Source organism: Triturus cristatus, chromosome 8 (assembly GCF_964204655.1).
Source record: "Triturus cristatus chromosome 8, aTriCri1.1, whole genome shotgun sequence".
Taxonomy (NCBI): Eukaryota; Metazoa; Chordata; class Amphibia; order Caudata; family Salamandridae; genus Triturus; species Triturus cristatus.
The window spans coordinates 178051249-178075551 of NC_140591.1; the positions used below are offsets into that span (position 1 = coordinate 178051249).

The 24303-nt window shown below is 45.0% G+C and overlaps 1 protein-coding gene across 2 annotated transcripts in view; it reads left to right on the top strand.

The window, feature by feature from the left end:
* KCNJ6 (potassium inwardly rectifying channel subfamily J member 6) overlaps positions 1-24303 on the top strand; it is a 1239800-nt gene that overhangs the window by 268521 nt on the left and 946976 nt on the right. The gene's annotated exons all lie outside the window — the stretch shown is intronic.

Here is a 24303-nt window from a genome sequence, read left to right on the forward strand (position 1 = left end):
AGACAGGTTTGAAGGGCTACTCATGTGGGTGGCAATATCAGTACTGCATGCCCACTAGCAGCATTTGATTTACAGGCCCTGGGCACCTGTAGTGCACTGTACTAGGGACTTATCAGTAAATCAAATATGCCAATCACGGAGAAACCAAATGCCATTACATTTTAGACATAGAGCACTGGTCAGCAGTGGTAAACTTCCCAGAGTCCTAAAGCCAACAAAACGAACGTCAGAAAAATAGGCGTTGAAAGACAAAGTTTGGGGATAACCCTGCAAAAAGGGCCAGGTCCAACAGTGAGTAAAAAAGGACCTCAGGCACACCATCACATGAGAGGAGGGAGCCACTGGTTTAATGGTGTGCATGTTTGGTTGGTAGCTTTGAATATTGGAATTCGCTCAGTGGGAGATGTAGGTAGGAAGGAAGAGAGCTTGATGGATTTGTTTGACAGGCTATAATGTAGTAGGAGGGGTTGGGCTTAAGTTAATTTTAGAAGTGTTTGTTTTATGCACAAACTCTCAGAAAAGAAGTTAGATGCACATTTTTGAGTTAAGAAGAAGAAGCGAGTAATATGTGCGCAAGGAGGGGAAAGAAGAGAATTGAAGGTGCAGGAAAGATTTTGAGAATGAGAGAGTAGTGAGGATATTTAGGGCCACATGTAGGAAGCCCAATACCGGTCGGTAACGGCCGATTTTCGGTAAAAATCCCGTTACCGACTGGTATTCAGGCTTTTGGTATGTAGGGGGCACATTTCAGGATTCAGTAATTTACCGAATCGGTAAAATTACCGATTTGGTAAATACCGAATCCTGAAATGAGATGTAGGGGGAGTGTGTGGGTGTTGTGTGGATTCGTTGTTTACCACCAACCAAAAGTTGGTGGTAAATGACGAATGGCTTTGAAAAAGCATTTATTTGCACTTAGAAGTGTGCAATGTGGCAGACATACATGCCCTTAGGGCATGTATGTGTGCCACATGTGCACACATGCAGGAATCAGGGGTGCAACAGGGTGTCACTGTGACACCCTGCCACCCTTGATTGTGCTCCCCCATTACCGAATTGGTATTTACCGATTCGGTAATGGTAACTGGCTTCCCATTGATTCCTATGGGCCTCCTGGCCCATAGGAATCAATGGGAAGCCAGTTACCATTACCGAATCGGTAATTACCGATTCTAAAATACCGACCCATTCCGATTCGGTAAATATTACCGATGGATTACCTACATAGCATTTACCACTTCATAAATACCGAATCGGTAAAATTCGGTATTTATGAAGTGGTAAATGTTAGGCCACCTACATATGGCCCAAAGTCTTTAAAATAGGAGGATTTTGCAGTTGTGAAAATACATAAATGAGTATATATGGTCTGTTTATATGATTCGAGTTGTTCTGTGGTTGGGTTATTTATTCATTTGTCAAGGAGAGCATATATTATAGTTAGGTCTCGCCTGAGACAGCGCTTTAGCGCTGCTCTGGCGAGACTTATAGTAAGCGAGTTTTGGAAGTGCAAACAGTGGCTTTTCAGGCCTCCAAATACAGTGCATGTGCCCCAGGCGTGCGCACCATTTGGCAGCCTGAAAAGCACTGCCTGATCACTTGCTTTGATGTCCTCAGTAAGCCGTGCGGACACTGAGGACATCAAAGTGCACACCATTTGCCACCCCCTTGTTTTTTCCTTTGATCCCTATCTTTCCCTTCCTCAATCTCACCCTCTCCCTGCCTTTTACAACTGCGGCCCGCCCCCACTCCCCCCTCCCACTCCCTCCTCGTTTAATGTCACTGTCATTGTCATCGTATTTTGGAGTGAATTCACAGTTTGAGTCCGCTCACACTATGGTGGTTCAGCACATTAGATAGAGGCGAGCAGTTCTGGGCTGCCGGTAAATTGCGTTTGGCTCTAACTAACCAAAACCTTTAAAGTAAACATGTTGTTCCTGACTAGATTTCACATGCTTTACTTAATCTTGCATTACCTATGTGTTTGTTTTTTCAAGGATTTTGTTACTTATTTTTCACGCACCTATCACTCTTGTCTCCCCTCCCTTATAACCTATTTCCAGGTTCTCCAGCGCCACAACGTCATATAAATGGCAATAGCGCTATGCAAATATAATCACTCCTCAAATGAACAGACTAAAGTAAAAAAACATTAGATTTCAATGCTAAAAACTCTAACTTTCACAAATGCGAGACTGCTGCACGCTGCACACTGCTGCACGCTGCACACTGCTGCACGCCGCACACTGCTGCACGCCGCACACTGCTGCATGCCGCACACTGCTGCACGCCACACACTGCTGCACGCCACACACTGCTGCATGCCGCTGCACGCCGCTGCACGCCACACACTGCTGCACGCAACACACTGCTGCACGCCACACACTGTTGCACGCCTCACACTGCTGCACGCCGCACACTGCTGCACGCCGCACACTGCTGCATGCCGCTGCACGCCGCACCACTGCTGCACGCCGCACACTGCTGCACGCTGCACACTGCTGCACGCCACACACTGCTGCACGCCACACACTGCTGCACGCCACACACTGCTGCACGCCGCTGCACGCCGCACACTGCTGCACGCCGCACACTGCTGCACGCCACACACTGCTGCACATCACACACTGCTGCACGCCACACACTGCTGAACGGCGCACACTGCTGCACGCCACACACTGCTGCACGCCACACACTGCTGCATGCCGCACACTGCTGCACGCCGCTGCACGCCACACACTGCTGCACGCCACACGCTGCTGCACGCCACACACTGCTGCACGCCTCACACTGCTGCACGCCGCACACAGCTGCACGCCGCACACTGCTGCATGCCGCTGCACGCCGCACACTGCTGCACGCCGCACACTGCTGCACGCCACACACTGCTGCACGCCACACACTGCTGCACGCCACACACTGCTGCATGCCGCACACTGCTGCACGCTGCTGCACGCCACACACTGCTGCACGCCACACACTGCTGCACGTCACACACTGCTGCACGCCTCACACTGCTGCACGCCGCACACTGCTGCACGCCGCACACTGCTGCACGCCGCACACTGCTGCACGCCACACACTGCTGCACGCCACACACTGCTGCATGCCGCTGCACGCCGCACACTGCTGCACGCCGCACACTGCTGCACGCCACACACTGCTGCACACCACACACTGCTGCACGCCACACACTGCTGAACGGCGCACAATGCTACATGAAACACTGCTGCACGCCACACACTGCTGCACTCCACACACTGCTGCACGCTGCACACTGCTGCACGCCGCACACTACCGCACGCCGCACAATGCTGCGCACACTGCTGCATTACACACTGCTGCACGCCGCACACTGCTGCATGCCGCACACTGCTACACGAAACACTGCTGCACGCCACACACTGCTGCACGCCGCACACTGCTGCACGCCGCACACTGCTGCATGCCACTCACTGCTGCATGCCGCTGCACGCCACACACTGCTGCACGCCACACACTGCTGCACGCCACACACTGCTGCACGCCACACACTGCTGCACGCCGCACACTGCTGCATGCCGCACACTGCTGCATGCCGCACACTGCTGCACGCCACACACTGCTGCATGCCTCACACTGCTACACGAAACACTGCTGCATGCCACACACTACTGCACGCCGCACACTGCTGCACGCCACACACTGCTGCATGCCGCTGCACGCCGCACACTGCTGCACACCGCACACTGCTGCACACCGCACACTGCTGCACACCGCACACTGCAGCACGCCGCACAATGCTGCACGCCGCACAATGCTGCACACCGCACAATGCTGCACGCCGCACAATGCTGCACGCCACACAATGCCGCACACTGCTGCACGCCACACACTGCTGCACACTGCTGCATTACTCACTGCTGCATGCTGCACGGCACTGCTGCACGCAGCACACTGCTGCATGCCGTACACTGCTGCATGCCGCACACCGCTGCAAGCCGCTGCACGCCACACGCTGCTGCACGCCACACGCTGCTGCACGCCACACGCTGCTGCACGCCACACGCTGCTGCACGCCGCACGCTGCTGCACGCCGCACACTGCTGCACTCCACACACTGCTTTTATGCGAGTTTATGCTACTGACATTGTAAATGACAATGCCTTTTATTTGTTTTAAAACCAAAGCATAAATAAAAGGCATTGTAATTTTACAATGCCAATAGCTCAAACTCTTATAAATGCGAGACCTATTGCATTGCAAATGCTTGTTAATGCTAGGAAAGGAGGAGCAATCCAAGGCTGTGTATTAAGGGGTACTGGATTTTAGTTATGGAGGAGAACAGTCCAAGTCAAATGATGTTCTCAGTGTGTCACTGAGTTTGCTCTAAAGGTTTTGGTAGTAGTGTGAGCTTGCTGTACATCTGATTTAGGAGTTATTGGACAGTGTTTTGCTTGATGATCAAGGTTTTTGCTGTGAAGTCCCAGGTGAGGAGGTGGTAACGGACAAAGGTATGATTGCTGGTTGTCGAAAAGATGGAGAAGGAGATACATTTGCACTATATATTAAGGCAGGAGTTGGAAGGGTGTTGTAGAGAGTGTTTCAGATGACCAGAAAAGCAAAGCAAGTGTCTTTCTGGAAGAAAAGGATGATAACATTTATAATGGGTGAAAATATGATGTGTAATGATGTTCATGAAATGTGCATCTGCAAATGCTGATACTTGGGTTGCTGTGTACCCATGAATGCCTTATTCTGAGTAGCACTTTTATTGCAAGTATGAGGGCCCATGATCTGAGACAGTGAGGTGCAGTGAAATTACATGCATTAGGACATAACAGTGGTGTTTAAAATAAGATAAGAAATATTATGAGGTGTATTTCATTGGGATGCAGGCAACTGGTAGAAAGATTGGTTTAGGGATTAAAATTATTTACGGTACAATAGGTAAGGAACATACATAGTTATTGATATATAGAACAGGAATACGTTTTAAGCTACATCATCATTGTAGGTGCAGCATTTCAGATGAGAACTTATTGTCTTCATTAGTATCCAGCTGTGGGTTGTAAGAAGCACGAGATTCTTAGGCATAGTTCCAGCAGCGGCAGGCAACATTACAAAGTGGCGGGTGCAATGCCCAAAACACTCACCATATATGCTGGCCGCAGATCTCCATCCTGGCACTCTCCTCCTGGCTCTCTCCTCCACGGTGCTGCTTCAGGCAGAAACAGTGGGACTTCCTCCATTGTACAACCCAAAATCTGTCAATCTGGATTGGTTGGAGCAGGCTCACTCAGTGCTCATGTTGAGGCTGGGGGCCTGCGGCTGCAAACCTTGGCTGTTTTTCAGCCTTCTGATTACAAGCTTTGAAGTATGCATGTGAGATTGGCCAGCTGTAGACAGCCAGCCAATCTCACATGCGCACTGGCAGGAGGCTGGAATTCCGCCCCCTCCCTTGCGCTCTAACAGCTGTATCTTTAACAGCGCAAGCCTGGCACACATTAATAAAATGGTATTTAATACCATTTTATTAATGTGTGTGCCTGCTTCGCTTGCAGCAGGTGGGGTGGCGCTCTTCCGCCATAACGGAGTCACTGCTGCAAAGTTCTGTGCTCAAGCATACAAATACTGGTTAAACAGGAATGGCTGATACTGTGCCAAGAATTAGAAATAGCATCCATATTGTGAATGTTGTGATCTCACTTGACATCATAGAAAAGACCATAAATAAATTAAATAATGAGATCAGAATTCACCATTAGAAATGAGCAAAGCAGAGCGGACAACATAATGTCTGATCTTTTAGTGCTCGGCACATATATTTACCATAAATGGGACAGTAAAGTAAGGTGCTAAAGAAACATGGGGACTGTTTAGCAGTTCTACACTGAAAAGGAGTGACTGAGTGTCATTGAAGAACTTGAGTGACTTTGGTATGCCCATCTCAGGGGGGGACAGTCACAAATTGGTAAGGTTTTAATACACTTACGCTGCCATGTTGGTGTAGTTCAAAATCACCTCAGTCCCAATCAGCAGTTATTCAAACTGCTAGAAGTGCGGCCATTCAAGCGACTCCTGCGGGTTAATGAACGTGGAACAAGATGTCACAGCAGATGAGGGACATGAACATCTGGTATATAATACATGCAAGCCACAACCCGCATGGACGGTGTGAGGGAGGAGACTGCGTTAGGTATAATCATCGTATCCATGTGTATTGGGCCAGGAGTATGGTGACAGTGCTTCCATTGGGACAACATCAGTAACTGACTCATTTGAGAGACATAGAGTTATTAACATCAAGAGCAGAGATTATTTGCCCATTAGGACTGAGGCGATTTGGACTACACCAACATGGCGGCATAAGTGTATTTTAACCTTACTGATTTGTGACATTCCCCCTCATTGTTTACCACAAAGATCTATCTAATGGGAATGCATCAGCAAGTTCAAAAACCATGGAGACTGTTTTTTTTTAACAAGATGCAAGTCTGATGAAAGATGCAAGTCTGATAAAGGCAAACGCCGAAACGCGTTACTTGCTAACTCGCTAAATAAAGGATACTTACTGATCTCGTGAGTGCAGCGTATTATCCTTTGGGATTGATGTATGTATCTGAACGTGGGTCCATCCCCACGCAGTTCTAGCACCCGTCATTGAGTTCAGCAAAATCGGTTGGTGAAACTTGGAAAATGAAACTATGAGCGAACTGCCAGAACTGCTGTGCTTTGCATTTCCGAAACGCTCCCGTTGATTGAATCGGCAGTTATTTAAACTGCTGGAAGTGCGGCCATTTGACCAACAACTGCAAGTTAGAGAACGCGGAACAAGATGTCACAGCAGACAAGGGACATGAACATCTGGTATATATCAAATGCAAGCCACAACCCGCATCAACGGTGTGAGGCATGAGACTGTTTTAGGTATAATCATCGCATCTATGTGTATTCGGCCAGGAGTATGGTGACTCTGTGCTTCCATTGGGACAAAAACATCAGTATTGACTCATTTGAGAGACATGATTTTGACTTTGATGTCCAATGTGCATATTGTTGTCTAATCAGCAATATTATGCAGCTCACTGTCCATATATTATATTGCCACTCAGATTTCCAGTCTGGCAATTTGAGCCCAAAACACTGTGCCTGTGCCCCTCGCCTGCCGATGATAATCAGGATCTCCGCGGATGTCCATCACATTACTGGGCACCCTAGATTTGAATAATCCAAGGCCTTTTCTGGCCGTCAGAGTCTGGCATCGGTGGTTCAAGCAGTCCAAAACACTTCACCAACTCGATTCCTCGCGGACTTGCGAACTCACGGCGGGTGCTTCCCTGAACAAATTGATATCCTCCCTATGTTACACAACAACTCGAAGACACCTGGGAGCACTCTCGGGGTAATTATTCATGGTTTTAAATTGCAGACGCGATTTGGCATTATGCCTTCTTCCATGCAGCCATGATTCTTTCAAACATGCACAGTGTATGGTCCGTTTTAAACCTCCATCTGTTGTTTCTATTGGTAGAGCTCAGCCAATGAACAAGCGGCAGCACTTTAATTGTTCCTGATATGCGTGCGGATGGGTAAGACTGTGATCATAATATATTTATACTATTTTGACTTTGATGTCCAATGTGCTTATTGTTGTCTAATCAGCAATGTTATGCAGCTCACAGTCCACATATTATATTGCCGCTCAGTTAGATTTCCAGTCTGGCAATTTCAGCCCAAAACACTGTGCCTGTGCCCCTCGCCTGCCGATGATAATCAGGATCTCCTATATATCAAATCCAAGGAGTCGCTGTGCATAGCGATTCCCAGCTTGCGGCGTCGGTGCCAGCTAGACGGCGACAGCAGCCATATTGAAGATAAATATGAAGTCCTCCAATTACTAGAATAGTAAGAAGCAGGAAGTGGCACACCAGGAGACAGCACAATTACGACGTGTTTCGGCGTGTTGCCTTTCTCAAGTGTATATATATATATAATTCACTTAAAAAACCATAGGTTTCACACATGTTATAGTTAGGTGGATATTTCACTCGTAAAAAAACAATGAAATTCCCCCGTTATAGTTAGTTCAGATAACTATAACTCGCGCGCCCGCAATCCTGCTCATGACGTCACATATTACATCACTCATGACATGGTCAGTGGCATCACTCATGACATCACTGATGACATCATCCTTGTGATAGAGTGGCGGTAGCGCGAGTTATAGTTATCTGAACTAACTATAACAGGGGAATTTCATTGGTTTTTTACGAGTGAAATATCCACCTAACTATAACATGTGTGAAATCTATGGTTTTTTAAGTGAATTTGCAAGGATTTTTAAATGCTAATTCCTAACTATAACGTGTGTGAAACCTATGGTTATTTTACAATAAACTAAGTATTAAAAATTATTAAAAAAAAATTGTTGGTTTTTCACCGTGCGCGCGTGGTGCGCGCACCCCCGCGACCCCCTGACAAAGGGTAGGGGGTCAGGAACTCTCCACCCTGCCCCCTTTTCACGTTTGCCACCTTCCTTTTTCACTCTCGCACTGAAAACAAACAAAATGGCGGCCGACACTTCCTGATTTTGACCGATTCGAACGTTGACTAACATGTAACCACCAATCAGAATTACGCTCGCGCACGTTAGGTTGCTCGCCCGGTGCGCGCACGGTGCGCGCACGGTGCGCGGCTATAGATATTTATATGATTTTAAATGCTATTTTCTCAGGAACTACTGAACAGATTGACACCAGACCTTAAAAAGACACTTCCCTGACCTGAGGACTACCTCTCTGCCAAATTTCAAGTAATTCTGTTCAGCCGTTCGGGCTGTACCTTCGACTAAAGGTCCAATGGAAAAATGCATGGGGAAAACGCGTTTTGGGACCCCCTTTTTTCTCGGCCCCCACTTGACGAATCACCCCGAGACTTTCAGGGTAGGAGCTGAGCGGAGCACCCCATTAGTTTTGAAAATTTCGCGACGATTCGTCATCCAGCGCCAAAGTTATTCAAAATAGAATTTTCAGTTTTCCTATGGAAACACGGTCCTAACTATAACTATCTACTGGGGACCGCCAGTAGATAATATATATATATATATATATATTCACTTAAAAAACCATAGGTTTCACACATGTTATAGTTAGGTGGATATTTCACTCGTAAAAAACCAATGAAATTCCCCCGTTATAATTAGTTCAGATAACTATAACTCGCGCGCCCGCAATCCACTGCACATGAGGTCACATATTACATCACTCATGACATGGTCAGTGGCATCACTCATGACATCACTGATGACATCATCCTTGTGATAGAGTGGCGGTCGCGCGAGTTATAGTTATCTGAACTAATTATAACGGGGGAATTTCATTGGTTTTTTACGAGTGAAATATCCACCTAACTATAACATGTGTGAAACCTATGGTTTTTTAAGTGAATTTGCAAGGTTTTTTAAATGCTAATTCCTAGCTATAACGTGTGTGAAACCTATGGTTTTTTCAGTGAATTTGTACGGTTTTTTAAATGCTAATTTATTTATGTATTATTTTTTTTATATATTTATTTTACAATAAACTACGTATTAAAAATAATTATATTTTTTTTTTTGGTTTTCACCCTGCGATTTTTTTTTTTTTTTAAAAAGATTTTTTTTCTATTTTTGGGGGGTTTTTCAGGGTGCGCGCACTGTGCGCGCACCCCCGCGATTTAAAAAAAATAAATAAAAAAATGTTTTGCCTTCGGGGTCCTTCAGGGACCCCCTGACAAAGGCTAGGGGGTCAGGAACTATCTACCCTGCCCCCTTTTCACGTTCGCCACCTTCCTTTTTCACTCTCGCACTGAAAACAAACAAAATGGCGGCCGACACTTCCTGATTTCGACAGATTCGAACGTTGACTAACATGTAACCACCAATCAGAATTACGCTCGCGCACGTTAGGGTGCTCGCACGGTGCTCGCACTGTGCGCGCACCCTGCGCGCATATAGATATATATATGCTTTTAAATGCTATTTTCTCTGGAAATACTGAACAGATTGACACCAGACCTGCAAAAGGCACTTCCCTGACCTGAGGACTACCTCTCTGCCAAATTTCAAGTAATTCTGTTCAGCCGTTCGGGCTGTAGCTGCGACTAAAGGTCCTATGGAAAAATGCATGGGGAAAATGCGTTTTGGGACCCCCCTTTTTTCTCGGCCCTCGCTTGATGAATCACCCCAAGACTTTCAGGGTAGGAGCTGAACGGAGCGCCCCATTAGTTTTGAAAATTTCGCGAGGATTCGTCAACCGGCGCCAAAGTTATTCAAAATAGAATTTTGAGATTTCCTATGGAAACACGGTCCTAACTGTAACTATCTACTGGCGACCGCCAGTAGATAATATATACATATATTATCTATATATATAATGTCTAAAAAAACAGATACAATGATTTAGACATGGAAGGGTCAAATTCACTACTTCCATTCCAACCTGACCTGCAGTAGGGAAAGTGTTGCACTTTGGAGGGCTTAGATTTACTGTTCTCATTCCGATGTAAACAACAGCAGGGAAAGTGTTGGACTTTAAAGGGATCAGATTGACTATTCCTATTCCAATGTTAGCAACAGTGCAACAGGTGGGGAAGTGTTGTACTTTGAAGGGGTCTGATTTACTATTACAACTCCAAAGTAGTTAACATTAGTGAAAATATTGGACTTTGGATGGGTTCAATTTAAGTGTTGGACTTTGGGTGGTGCCGATTTTATATTACCACTACAACATAAGCAACAGTAGGTAAGAGTAGGACTTTTTAGGGGTCAGATTTACTATTCCCACTACAACTGAAGCAATCGTAGGGAAAGTGTTGGACTTTGAAGGGGTCAAAACTACTATTACCACTCAAGCATGAGCAAGAGTAGGGACAATTAAATATTAAAACTTGGAAAGCTCTTACTTTTCCAAGTCCTAAATGAATAAGAAATTAAATACATAGATATAAAATAAAGAATCATAACATTTATTCCCACGACCATATAAAAAAGGAATATTTTTAACATTATACATTTTATATACACAAGTATAAAATTAAAAACACAAAAATTGTAATTATATTAAAATAAAATATCAATAAAAAAATCAAAAATAAACTTAAAACAGTTCCCACGTGTTGTACATGACTCCAGCCCCAAATGTTTTGCCTTCCTCCTCCTATTTTTTGCTGAATTTGTTTTTGTGGACCTTAGGACTCTGCACACTTTACCACTACTAACAAGTACTAAAGTGCTTGTGCTCTCTCCTTAAACCATGTTATATTGACTTATAGCCAATTGGCCTTTTAATTTATTTGTAAGTCCCATGTAAAGTGGCACTACATGTGCCCAGAGCCTGTAAATGAACTGCTACTAGTGATCCTGTAGCACTTATTGTGCCACCCACTTAAGCAGCCCTTTAAACATGTCTCAGACCTGCCATTACAGAGCCTGTGTATCCAGTTTAACACTGCCATGTCGAGCTTGCAAAATAAACCTTTTTCCTGGCAATACCTTCTTTTTTAACACACAGAAGTCATTCCCTAGAGTATGCCTTCGAACACCCAAAGGCCAGGGTGCAATGTATTTAAAAAGTTGGACATGTACTTTTACGTTTTACATGTCCTGGTAGTGAAAAGCTTTTAAATTGGCTTTTCTCTTCTGCAAGGCCTAATTTCTCCTGTAGGATAACACTGGAATTACCTTATTACATTTTATAAGCGTATTTTCCAAATGGGACCAGGTCAACCTTTCACGTTTGGTATTTCTGGAATCACAATTTAAAGCCCTTACTTAAGTGGAGTCGAATTTTTAATTTCAATTCTGAAAATGCCACTTTTAGGAAGTTGGCATTTTCTTGCCTTAGCCATTTGCCTCCATGTAGCTTGTTTCTGAGCCACATGACTGAGTGTAGTTGACAGTTGGGGTTTGCATATTCCTTCTAGACAGTCACACACAATGGGAAGCTTAGGTGTGACTGGATGGTCCCTCAGTGGCAGGATGGGAAGAAGGAGCTGGTCCCAGCCCCACATACACTTGAAGAGGCTTTGCCCCATCTCCACCCAAAGGGCTGAATACCCCTTGTAGTTAGTCTGGAGCCAGGGCCGTGAAGACAGGGCATCGGTGCACTTCAAAGATATGCCTCTATACACTTTTCCCTACTTCAAAGGCACAACTGTGCATAAAAGAATGACCTCAGACACCAACTCTTCAGTACATTTCTGGACCTGTGGATACTCTGCTAGGAAGGACTGATGTCCTGCTGAAATGATTGCCACTCTGCTTGACTGCTGCTCTGAAGTAACTGCTGCCCTGATATGCTGACCTGCTACCTGCAGGCCTCTTGTCTGGGGAAGAAGACTGGACCTGCAACTTCATTTTAAACCCAGGACCGCAGAAAGACTCCATGGGCTAGTCTGCTGGCCTCCTGATCTGAGCCTCAGGGACACAAGAGTGTCCCTGAGGCTCCTGCTGGCACCCGGATTCACAGAGACACGACGGGGGTGAGCGGAGGAAATCGCAGGAGCCGGCTCCAGTTAAAGTGGATATACTGGATCTGACTGACTAGTCTGGGCCGTCTGTGGAGCCATCGGGGCAGATTCTGAGGGATCCACAGGTTCTGGGATCTAAGGAGGCCCAGGTTTGTGCCACAGCTCAGGTGAGATCGACTTTGGTTTTTCAAACTAAAGGGCAAAACAAAAAAGGAAAAAAACGCGGGGGCCACCCAAGGTTCTGCTAAACTTAAATTGGGTGTGAATAGTAACAAACAGCCCACAGAGGAACAGGGAAGAGATGGCCGGGTTAAAAGTCAGGCTATGGGCGGTCCTCTTATTGCAGAAATATTTACCAGTAGTTCAGCCTATCAAACATATCAGGTTAAGGGAAGAAGCATTAAGCCTGGGAAGTCTAAAAGTAATCCCTCTGATATCAAGGTTAAGATCACCCCATCTCTAAAGTCATACTTTAGAGTACAACCAGAGATATTGGACATTACGAAGCAGGGCAAGGTCCTCAGAAGTGGGTCAGTAGGGCAATTGGCAGCAAAATCAGTCCCTGAAAGTATGGAGTCCATGGATGGCCCGCTTATTCTGGCAGCAAAATTAACTCCTTCTACTGAGAGTTTGTTAATTGTGGGGCCTGATAAAGATCGGACCCTGTAGGTCAGGTGGCAGTAGACGACCAAGGTGCGCGAGTGACAGAGAATGGCTCCAAGGATCAGGAAAGGAGTGGCCCCTCAGCAGCTTCTTTGGAGTTCCTTTTCTCCACACTATCAGAGGATATAAAGAAGGGTTTTGCGGTATCTGCCGCAAATCAGGGCGAGATCAGAAATTTCGGTGAGTCGTTGGAGAGGAAGGTAGATCCTTTAACCTCCAGGACTGGGACCTTAGAGAATACTGTTGGAGAATTAAAAAAACATCTTTGGGTGGCTGAGGCTGACATTCAGGTACTTAAAAAGGAGGAAGAGGCCCTGCGTGGCAGAATGGAGACGATGGCAAATAACTCCCGCAGGAATAATCTTCGCCTTTTGAATATCCCGGAGGGGAGTGAAGGAGTCATCTCTTTACTTAAAGCCTCTCTGCAGCTTACTGAATCAGAGGAAACCCTGAGTAATGACATACTGAGAATACATACGGATCCGTTTTGTAGGAATCCCAATCGAACCAAGCCTAGGAAAATTCTCATCAACTTCCTTACCTACTCTTTAAAGGAGAAGATTCTCAACATGGCTTAAAAGGACAAATCATGGAGAGCCAGGGACTTTTCCTTTGAAATCCGCTCAGGCCTTGCCAGAGTAACTCTTGATAGGCAGTGGGAGTTGGGGAGGAAAATGGATGATTTTAAAAAACTTGGTACCGTTGCACAGTTGAAATTTACAGCATCACTTAAAGTTATGTATAGTAACAAAATACACAACATAAGATCAGTTCAGGAGGCAGACGAGTTGCACGCTCAAGGTTAAGTTTGGGCTTAGCCTCCTCTCCCTAGATCTTGCCTTTTTTTCGGTTCTTTACTTAGATGGATATAATGATGACTTAAAACTTCTTTTATCTTCTCGTTTTCTTCTTTCTTTAAGCTGGGGTTGAATTTTTTTCTTTTTCTTTCCTGTGACTTACTTACAATTTATCCACATAGGGACGGGACTGGCTGCTCCAGGTGGCAGCATCTGGACTCCACCTGTCCAGACAAATGGGGGAGGGGTTCTCTAGGGGGGTCATGAGGTGTGCAGGGAACACAGAGGCATAAAACATAACATTTCTTCATTCGCTTCAAAGTAAGCTCAGATAGTCGCTGATGGATTTCGACTGGTCTGGTGTTGGTCCCTCACTAGTTCTAAGTGGACCGGAGGTTGTGGATTGAAACCGCCATGAAAGCAATTCAGATATTGTCCTGGAACGTCAATGGCTTGCGCGTGAGGTCCAGAAGGACTAAAATCTTGCAATATCTAAAAGATTCCCCCGCGCAGGTCATTGTCCTCCAGGAAACACATCTTCCTAAGGAAGAGACTATTGAAATCCTTAAAAATAAAAAAATGGGTAGACTCCTTTGTGTGTTCGAACCAATCTGCTAATATCAGAGGGGTTCTCATTCTCTTTAAAAAAACAAGCTAATGCTTGGTTGACCCATGTGGCAGATGGGTAATTCTGAAGGTCATCAAAAAAGGTCTCCTGCTCACTTTGGTAGGCTATTATGGTCCAAATCAAGATGACCCCTCTTTTCTTAAAACTATCTTCTCGCATCTCCTAGATTTCCCAGACCTGATTATAATGGCCAGGGATTTTAATATTGTTCTTAATCCTAAACTGGATAAATCTGCAAGTAGTAGAGCCACTGTTTCATCTTAGTCACGGGGGTATTTACAGACTATGATGGTGCAAAATGGCCTTTGTGATATCTGGAGAGAAAGATATGGTCAGCAGCTTGGTGTATCATATTGTAATAGTAAGTACCAAAACAAATCAAGAATAGATTATAACTTGCTCAGTCATTCTCTAAGAGGTAAGGTTAAGGACATCGGATACCTTACTTCCCACCTTTCCGACCAATCCGGGATATTACTGGATCTATACTGGGTGCAGGCCCAGCAGCCCAGAGTTTGGTCCTTCGATAGAACCTTACTTATTGAGGAGGCAGAGATGTCCTTTCTATCTCAGGAGACTGAATATTTCTTGAGTGTAAATTTAGGCTCTGCTGTGACCACCGTGGTCTGGGACTCTCTTAAGGCATTTCTTAGGAGTTTAATCACAAGTAGGTTGAGCTTTAGGAACAAAAATATAGAGGGGAGATTGCATCTATAGAGGCAGAAATGAAGGCGGTGGAGTCGGAACTCAATAGTCAGGTTGTTTTGGAAAAGCAGCAAGAAGACTTGGGTAAACTTAGTAAATTAAAGAAACAGCTGGAGTCTATTCTTCAAACAAGGCTGATGCATAGATGGGAAGTTAGTAAGATCGCTCATTTTGAGTATGGGGAAGGGGCAGGTTAGCTCTTGGCATAGAAGGCTAAGTCGGACAGGCTCCGTAATCAGAATAAAGAAATCGTCGTATACGATGAGGTAGCCATTGTGTCATCGGACGAAGAGATTGGCGACGCCTTCTTCGACTTCTTCCAAGACCTTTACCAAGAAGACAAGTCGTAGATAAGCTTAAGGCTAAGGATTGGCTGGCTAGGACTACACTCTTGTCCCTGAGCTCCAATCAGCAAGAAGACATGGAGCAGGACATCACGCAGGAAGAGGGGAGGAAGGCCATTGCTGCCTGTAAAAGAGGGAAAGCCGCAGGGCCTGACGGGCTGCCAGCTGAGCTTTACAAGTGTTTGGGTGAAGCGATAATCCCGGTCCTGACACAATTATTTAACGAGATCTTATTAGACGGCCTTAAGCCCCCAGGATCTTGGAATGATGCTATAAATACATTAATTTTGAAACCTAGTAAAAATCCAGTGTGTCATATAGGCCAATCTCGTTGTTGAACGCGGACTATAAAATCTTTGCTGCGATCCTGACGGCCAGGCTGGGCCTTGTGGCTGGAGACATCTTACACCCTGGCCAGAAGGGGTTTGTTAAGGGAAGGCACTTATCGGACCTTACATATGATCTTAATGGTGCAATAGATATCGCCTCTACCTACTCACTCCCTCTTGCTGCCATAACACTCAACGCCACGAAGGCTTCCGATAAGGTCAACTGGGTCTACCTGTTGGAAGTCATGGGGAAATTTAACTTGGGCAGGAAGTTCTGTCGAACTGTACCAGGAACCTTCAGCCAGACTTCTGGTTAACGGCAACCTGACCAAACCTTTCAAAATTACCAGAGGGACCAGGCAGGCCTGCCTGCTCTCCCCTCTCCTTTTCGATCTGTACATTGATCCCTTTGCTTGACGGCTCAGGGAAGAACTTAGTATTGTGCCATTTAGGCACGGAGATTGGGAGAGGAAGGTGGCCATGTATGCAGACGATATCTTGGTTCTCTCTGAAGACCTGGCAACTACTTTTCCCGCTGTGATTGGACTGGCACAGGACTTTGGGCAGGTCTCGGAGTATGAGGTGAATGCGGGTAAGACTGAGGTCATGATGTGGAATCTTGAGGGGTGTCAGCATAAGGCCAGTCTTAATATGAGATATCTGGGGGTTAGAATAGTCCAGGATATTGATAAGATTGCAGAGAATAATCTAGCGCTTGTTTCAAGGGAGTGTCAGAAACAGATGAAATCCTGGGCCAATCTTCCTCTGACTATTTTTGGCAGGGTTAATTTTGTTAAGAAGGTGGTACTCCCTAAGATTACCTTTGTTTTTAACTCTATTCCTCTCCACTTCATTAAACTGGCTCTAGATAAACTCCAGCAGGCCATAAACTTGTTTATCTGGGTTTATAGATCGACCAGAATAGCCTGGAATAAGCTGAGGCGTAGGCAAGAGAAAGGGGGTCTAGCTTTGCCAGACTTGCAATACTATGCATGGGCCTTTCAGCTTTCACATTCTCAGATGTTGTTAAAAATGCCAGTAAGCACCGGGGCGGGGGTTATGTTCTTGGCTATGCTAAAAGGTGACAGCTTACCTGAGGAGGGTTTTCTGTTCAATATGGGGAGCCAAACCTTTTTTTAAACGTACGCTTAGAATTTTCCAAGCAATAGCTTGAACGCGGGCCAGTCTTAAGCGACTCGCCGGCCTTAACTGCTTCTCAAGTTTGGCCCCTCTCTGGGACTCACCGGGCACACCGGAGTATTTAAGGGACAGGCTAGCTTTACCTTTTAGAGAAGCTGGTTTGAAGGATTGGGGGGACCTCGCCTATGAGGGTACACTCTTGTCATGGGCACAACTCAGTGAAAGAGTCGGAGCTGGTCTTTCAAGGTTTAAGTACATTCAGCTGCAGAGTTGGGCCCAAACCCAGCAAACTCTGAGAATTACCATAAGTGGCGGTAACATCTTGGAACACCAGTTAGTGGCCAGGCCAGCGGGTAAGAGGGAGGTTTCTTGCTGGTACTGGGCCATCGAGGAGGCTGTGGATAGTGACTTTAAACTGGCCAATGAACTGTGGGGGGAATCTCTACCGAACAAACAGTGTGAGCAGTTGTGGCAAAAGTCTTTTAAGATCCTCTTTGATATCGTAAAACCAGCCTGGCTGAAGAGAAGCCACCTGTTTACTACACACAGGGCCTATCTCTCTCCATTGAGGTTGACCAAAATTTCGAGGGGGTCTCCAGTCAATTGTAGAAAGTGCTGCATGCTTGAAGCTTCGGATGTACATATGTTTAAAGACTGTCCAGCTATAGCAGTTTTTTGAGAAGTCTCTGGTGGGCATCTTGGGCCTCCCAATTCAAATAAATTTGGCCGTGATCATTTTTGGTTTTTCTAACCAAGTTACAGGAACTTCCAGACTCTTTCTATTTTATGCCATTCTATTAGCCAGGAGGCAAATATGTAAAAGATGGACAGAACACTCTCCCCCCACGCACTCTGACTAGCTGGCCTCACTTTTTGAGACTTCTAAAATGGATTTGTCTAGAGCCTGTGGAAGAAAAAAGACTGCATTTTGGGACTGGCTGATAAAATGGGCCGGTGCCTAATCTGTAGGTACAATGTTTTAAATATTCACATAAACAGTCAGTGGGTCCTATGATTATGTCTCCTTGACACTCTTCGGACTACGTCTGGCACCCAAAGATATTTCAATGGCCAACGACGATTGTCCTCAGGTTCATTTGGACCTTGTCGAAGAGCAACCTCTCCCCCTTGTCGGGGTCAGCGACACTCAAGTCTGTCATTGTACCTGTAGGCGGGCGCTTCTAGAGATTCCAACCTAAGGCCTACTTTTCCCAGGATACTGGGTATTAGTACGAACGTCTTGCCTGTCCTGTGGGGTTGGATGCGAATGCGGACAAAAAACCCCCAAAAAAACAAGAAAAAAAAGGTAATACAAATAATGTACCAAAAGCTAATAGAAATCATCAAACCAATTTAAAAACGTATCATGTACAACTATATTTTAAAAACCAACATAAAAGCCTTAACAAAATGATTTTCTTACCAATAGTATTCTGTCCCATAATATTGTTGACATCATGATATTTTTCACATGATATTTGTGCCAATCGATATTTTTAACAAAATATTTTGGTGGAATACCCTCGGGTGGCAATACGGGACTGTTGAACATGGCCCTTTTCAGGAGATTTTCCTAAAACGTTTTGCTTTTTTTCCTTCTGGTTTTTGCTGGTTCTCTTTTCGTGGCCTTAGGACTCTGGGCGTTTTCCCACCGTAATGCAGGTTGAAAGCATACGTATCCTTCGTACACATGCCAGGAAGTGGTGCTTACTTGATTGGTTTAGGTGTTGTACCTGTGAGTGCCCTGTACAAAGGTACACCATATATCCATGGCAGGTACTGCACTGGCTGTTGGTGGGACCCAGCACTGATTGTGCCACCCTGCAGAATAGCCTATCAAACATGTATCAAGTTTGCCATTGCAGGCCTATATGTGCGTAGTTGTGCTTATGCTTAGGTTGCCATTTCTAACTCATTAGCCAACCCTGAGTGGTCCTACCACTACCACTAGAGCACCCCTAGGGTAAGCCCAGAGGGGCGGAGCAAGTGGTAGGCATAAGGCAGGGCAGGTACACAGGGGTGTTCCATGCCTAGGTAGTGAAGAACCACCATGTGGGTTTTCCCTGCCCAGGAGGTCGACTCTTCCCATGAGATAACACTGGGACTTTGCTGATTCTCTTTTAGTGGCCTTAGGGCTCTGCCCTGCCTTTCGCCTACCACTTGCTCCGCCCCTCAGGGCTTACCCTAGAGGTGCTCTAGTGGTAGTAGAAGGCCACACATATTCACAACAAACCCTGTGCATATCTTCTCCTGGACCCTGATCTGTCTGATGGCTGGGTGCACGCAGCCTAAGAGAGCCTCAAGCGCTGGAAAAGGTCTTTTCAGTCTGGGGATGTGGGGACAATCGCTGGCGCAACGAACATTGAGGGGGCTCCCCTGCATGGTACATGGAGGACCCCGCGGTCCGGATTAAATCCAGAGCTCTCAGGCCTGACTACTGTGCACAGGGGGCCCCCTGCAGCTCGGGCCCCCCCTGCACCGCGGGGGATGCGGGGCCTGTGTTATGCCACTGGGGACAATCACTGAAATGCGTTAGTCTAGCTCCTAATGCGTGGCACTTGGCAGGGATGTGTAACTCTTCAATAAAAATACAAGCCAAACATACCTTTCCTACGATTCGACTGCCAAATAAAGGTGATTGTCGGAATATGTGTCTTGTCATTCCTGTGTGTTTCAGTAGTCTCCGGACCCTGATCGCTGTTAAAACGTCCAGCAGATTTCTCAGTTATTCAGATATGGTATTGCTTTAATCACCCCGTGTAATAAGTACAATAACACGAACTCAGCCTTTTTAAGATAGAATCCTGTGTCCTACTGTAGGCATCCAGGGTCTGAGATCAATCAGAAAATGATGATTAAACTACATCTCATATCTATTCAGTAAAAGCTAAAAACCAAGGCCATCCGCTCAACAGACCATAACTACAAAAGGAATAAAGTATGATGCAGATGTGATTTTTATCACTGCAAATTATACTTGCTGATTATTTCAACAGGAAGGGCGCCATCTTGAAATAACACGAGCTTCGCTTCTGAAAATAATGAATTTCAAACTGTGATTAAAATACTGACATGACAATTACAGCGTCTTACAGAAATCGTGTTTTGATTATGTATGAGCATTTTTTAATCATGAAACATAACATACTTCTTACACTGGAGAGTCCAAAATTGAACGTTCTAATAAACGTACTAGCCGAACAATTACAGCTACATCTTCTACTGAAAATCCTTTGCTAGCAATTTCTAAATGGTAATTTTATTACGTTGTATTACCTTTCTGAGCGTCACCGTGAATATTAAAGGGCATTAGATTGCATTCATAAATGAACGTTTTTTGTTTTGCACTTAGCAGTTATTACATTCCTAATACCAGTTAGCAATCTTTGGTACTAACACAATAATGTATGCCTTACCAAGCATTCAAAAACTCACCCTTGTTACCCTACTAATTGCCCTCACTACTTTAGGTTAGTCCGTGCCGGGAATTTTAGAAACAATGTTTGCCCATTTAAAAAATAAATCAAGCTTTATTCCTTTTCAGGAGTGTGCAAAGGCACATCAAACTCACAGGGCCCTCCTGCTGGGTCACATAGTGTGATTCTTTTTAATTCCCCCATTTAAAAAATCTTAAAATTGAATGTGGCAGTGTTTCACCTTTGGTTTGTTTTTTTCTCTCTCAACGACCTGTCTCTCTCTCCCATTTGGACTGATCTCACCAGTGGTCCTGCTAGGCGGGCCACAGCGCGTGCGCATTCTGTTTTACGCTGAGCTGGCGGAGGGATTCTTGCATCACATGGGTGACCTTTGTGTGTGATTCATACCTCCTTGCTGTCATCCTGGTTCAGTGTGGGGCACTGAACGTCCCTGTCCCAGGCTACACGTCCTATGGGATGTGAGCCGGGCCGGGACGGTCCTAACCTTACCTTTCCTTCCGCCCCACCTGATTTGCTTGCTTCCGTTTGCCGGGGTAGCTCATACATTTCTTCCTGTTGAGCAGGAGGATATGAGGATGGACACATGGAAGAAGCGTCCTGTGCTTATGGAATGATGTCATTTTCCATGCTCTCTGGCTGCCAGGTGCTGCTGGATGCAGAGTGAAGGAAACAAGGCAGGCTTCTGCCTCAAATAGTCTCCAGTGAGAACAGCCACATGTTTTCAACTCTTCTATTGATCACTTTTGATTGGCTGATGCCCTTGAGAAGAAAGGAAGCCAAGCTTGGCCTGTCTCAGGATGGGAATTTAAGGTTGCATCCCAGCCAAATAGCTAAAGCACAGCAACTTCTCATACCTCAATCATACCTCCCCTAAACATAAATTTGCCCAATGATATTGGACCCTGGAGTTTTCTTGGGCTTATCTTAGTGCACTCTATACAATATCTAGCCAAGAAATATATATCCAGGGGTTCAACTGCCTGAGATCCTGTGCAAGTCTGGGCTGTCTGATGTTCACTTCTGAATGCAGGGACAAGTAACTTTTCATCACCTATGCCAGCTAGAATCTGACTCTTCTCTCATTAATGGTGCCATTTATGGTGTTCTCATTAAACAGTAAAAGGACAATTACAAGATCATTTTCTGCGAAAGCAAAGGCAGATTTCCTGCTGGTCCATCTATCAGTCTGGTTAAAAAGAGGAAGCAACTCTGCAGCACTGCTCTGTGCTCTATACATCTTCACAAAGATAACTATAGATGTACCACATTATAGAACCGTGTTCAGAGGATTTCCAGTCCTTATATGTAGTGGTAAAATAGGGATGTTCTGCTTTTCTACTGAACATTCGATGGCTTCTGCTCAAAAGTCGAAGATCTACTCATATCAGTTTTGCACAGACGCCACCATCAGATCTGCTTCCGGAAAGCAAACCCCTCCAAGAGGAATTAGAAATTTGAAATACCCTTTTTAGGCTACAAGGTTTCTGAAGGACTGCATAAAATGGGCTTAGGAGATAGAAGACCCCCCTCCTCATACCGCCCTTCAGCTCAGCTCTCCTCCAGTCAGGATTCTGGTGGCTCTTTTGCAGAAGAACTTGAGTTTGGGGCTGATTTTACTGTCTTACTGCATCCCCTGCCCTCTTCTAAAGTACGAATGAATCAAACCCCTCATAGCACATGAGGGACATAACAGCAGGAAGATGCTTTTGCTTTCTGGACACTGGTGTGCAGCCTCCTTTTCAGACCTCAGGCAAGTAAGTGGTTAAAAACAGATGTTGCAACTCTGCCTCTATCCCACTTTTAAGCTGTCCTGTTGAATTCCAAGTCCTTCTCTTAGGCATTCACTGTGCGGAATCTATTTCCCACTTGCTCCAGAAAAAGGTTAATATTAAATCCTTCTTCATTGTTAGGAAGTCATCTGTAAAGTTTCATCCTGTACATACTGTAACACTTAAAGATTAAAAACAGGTTCATATCTTAATGCCATTTATAGATTGTGAACCTTCAGATTAATATTACCGTGATTCCTCTAGGACTTTTTCCTCATACTACTAGACCAGATGGGTTCACCCTAAAGGATTGATTTATATATTGGGGATTGTAGCAATTACCATCGCCATGGCAGGGTAATTTACTCTCGCCATGGTGAGGATGCTCCACCCGCCGTATTTAGAGATATCCGCTGCCCTGCAGATATATCTTACATTTTCAGGAACTGCCGGTATGGCAGTTCCTGGAAATCCATTGCAGTCTGTCAACATGGCAGAGCCGTACGTCAAACTTGCACAACTTTTTTTATTTTAAAATAGAAAAACAATGCCCCACTCGCCATGAGAATATCCTGCTGTTTCAATGGTACCTCCTGCTTGTTTTTTCCTGGCGGTGAGAGGCATTGAAGATCGGCTGTATATTCGCCCATCTACATTAGGTGGCGGACATACAGCCAAACCCCAGACGGCTTTTCTCCATCGGGCTGTCGGAGGGATTTGACCACGATGGAGACAGAGTGCTCTCTCTGCAGTTGTCAAACCTATGGTCCACCCAATTCTAAATCACCATTTCAACGTAGTTCCCTCTCTGCTAACATTTAAATCAGACCCTAAGTTCAGAGCAGTTTTCAAATTTTTTAGGAGTTGGGCAAGATAACAGTTCTGTTTCCCATTTGATCAGCCTCAAGCTCCTTCAGTGTTTAACAACATAATAGCTCCAATTTCTGGACTGATTCACGATTGGGACATAGGGCCTGATTTAGATCTCAGCAGACAGGTTTTTCCGTCACAACACTGACGGATATACCGTCCGCCGAAATATAAATCTCATTATGTCCTATTATGTTGTTAAACACCGTTGTGATGGAGTAACCTGTCCGCCAAACTCTAAATCAGGCCCAAAGTGTTTTTTTGTTTGAAAGATTGGCTGCTTTGTGCCCAACCTTTTCACACAGTGGAATCTTCTTAAGAGCATATAGGTAAACTCCTCTGGGCTCATCAATCAGAATACACTCACCGGAATTTAATTTCATAGAAGCTCACCTCTTTATGAGCCTTGATTAAGTCTTCCTTCTGCCAGATTGAATTACCAGTCTTCAGAACTGTCACTCTAGCTTCCTGCTGGAAACCTAACCTACGACTTCTATTTATTTTAAGACTCATCATTTAAATTTTTTTAACAAAAACATGTTCAACATGTTTAATAATACAACTGGCCTTAGATGAAAATTGTGGAATCAGTTTCGCAATAACTTTCCAAATGTGGCAAATATGTTTCCTTACCTGTTCCTTCACTGTATTTCATTTAAGAAGCCAAAAAAGCAAAGAAACTCTGTATTTATTTATTTAATTATTATTTTATTTATTTACATATTTATCCCCGCAAAATAGCCCTCAATGTTTCAGTTCCATGCAAGTTTCTTTCCTATAACAGCATACATTTCTATGAAAGAAGTTTAAAAGACTTCGTTCATTCTAGTATGCTTCCAAGAGGAAGGAAATCTCATAACCAGCTTTCAAGGTAATCATAAATCCCTTTCTTTTGTTAGTGACAAAGACCCTTCACATTCCAAGACAAAATATTTAACCAGAACCAAGCACACATTACATAACAATAGGACAGCTGCAGGAGAAAATCAGCTATCACTGCAACAGCCAGCCATATCACAAACCCACTCACAACAGTCACAGTACCTGCTTAATAATACTTAACTAAAAGGATTCAGAATTCGATTGGAACATGAGAACAATATCACAAGGATTGTGCTCCAGTCACTGCCTG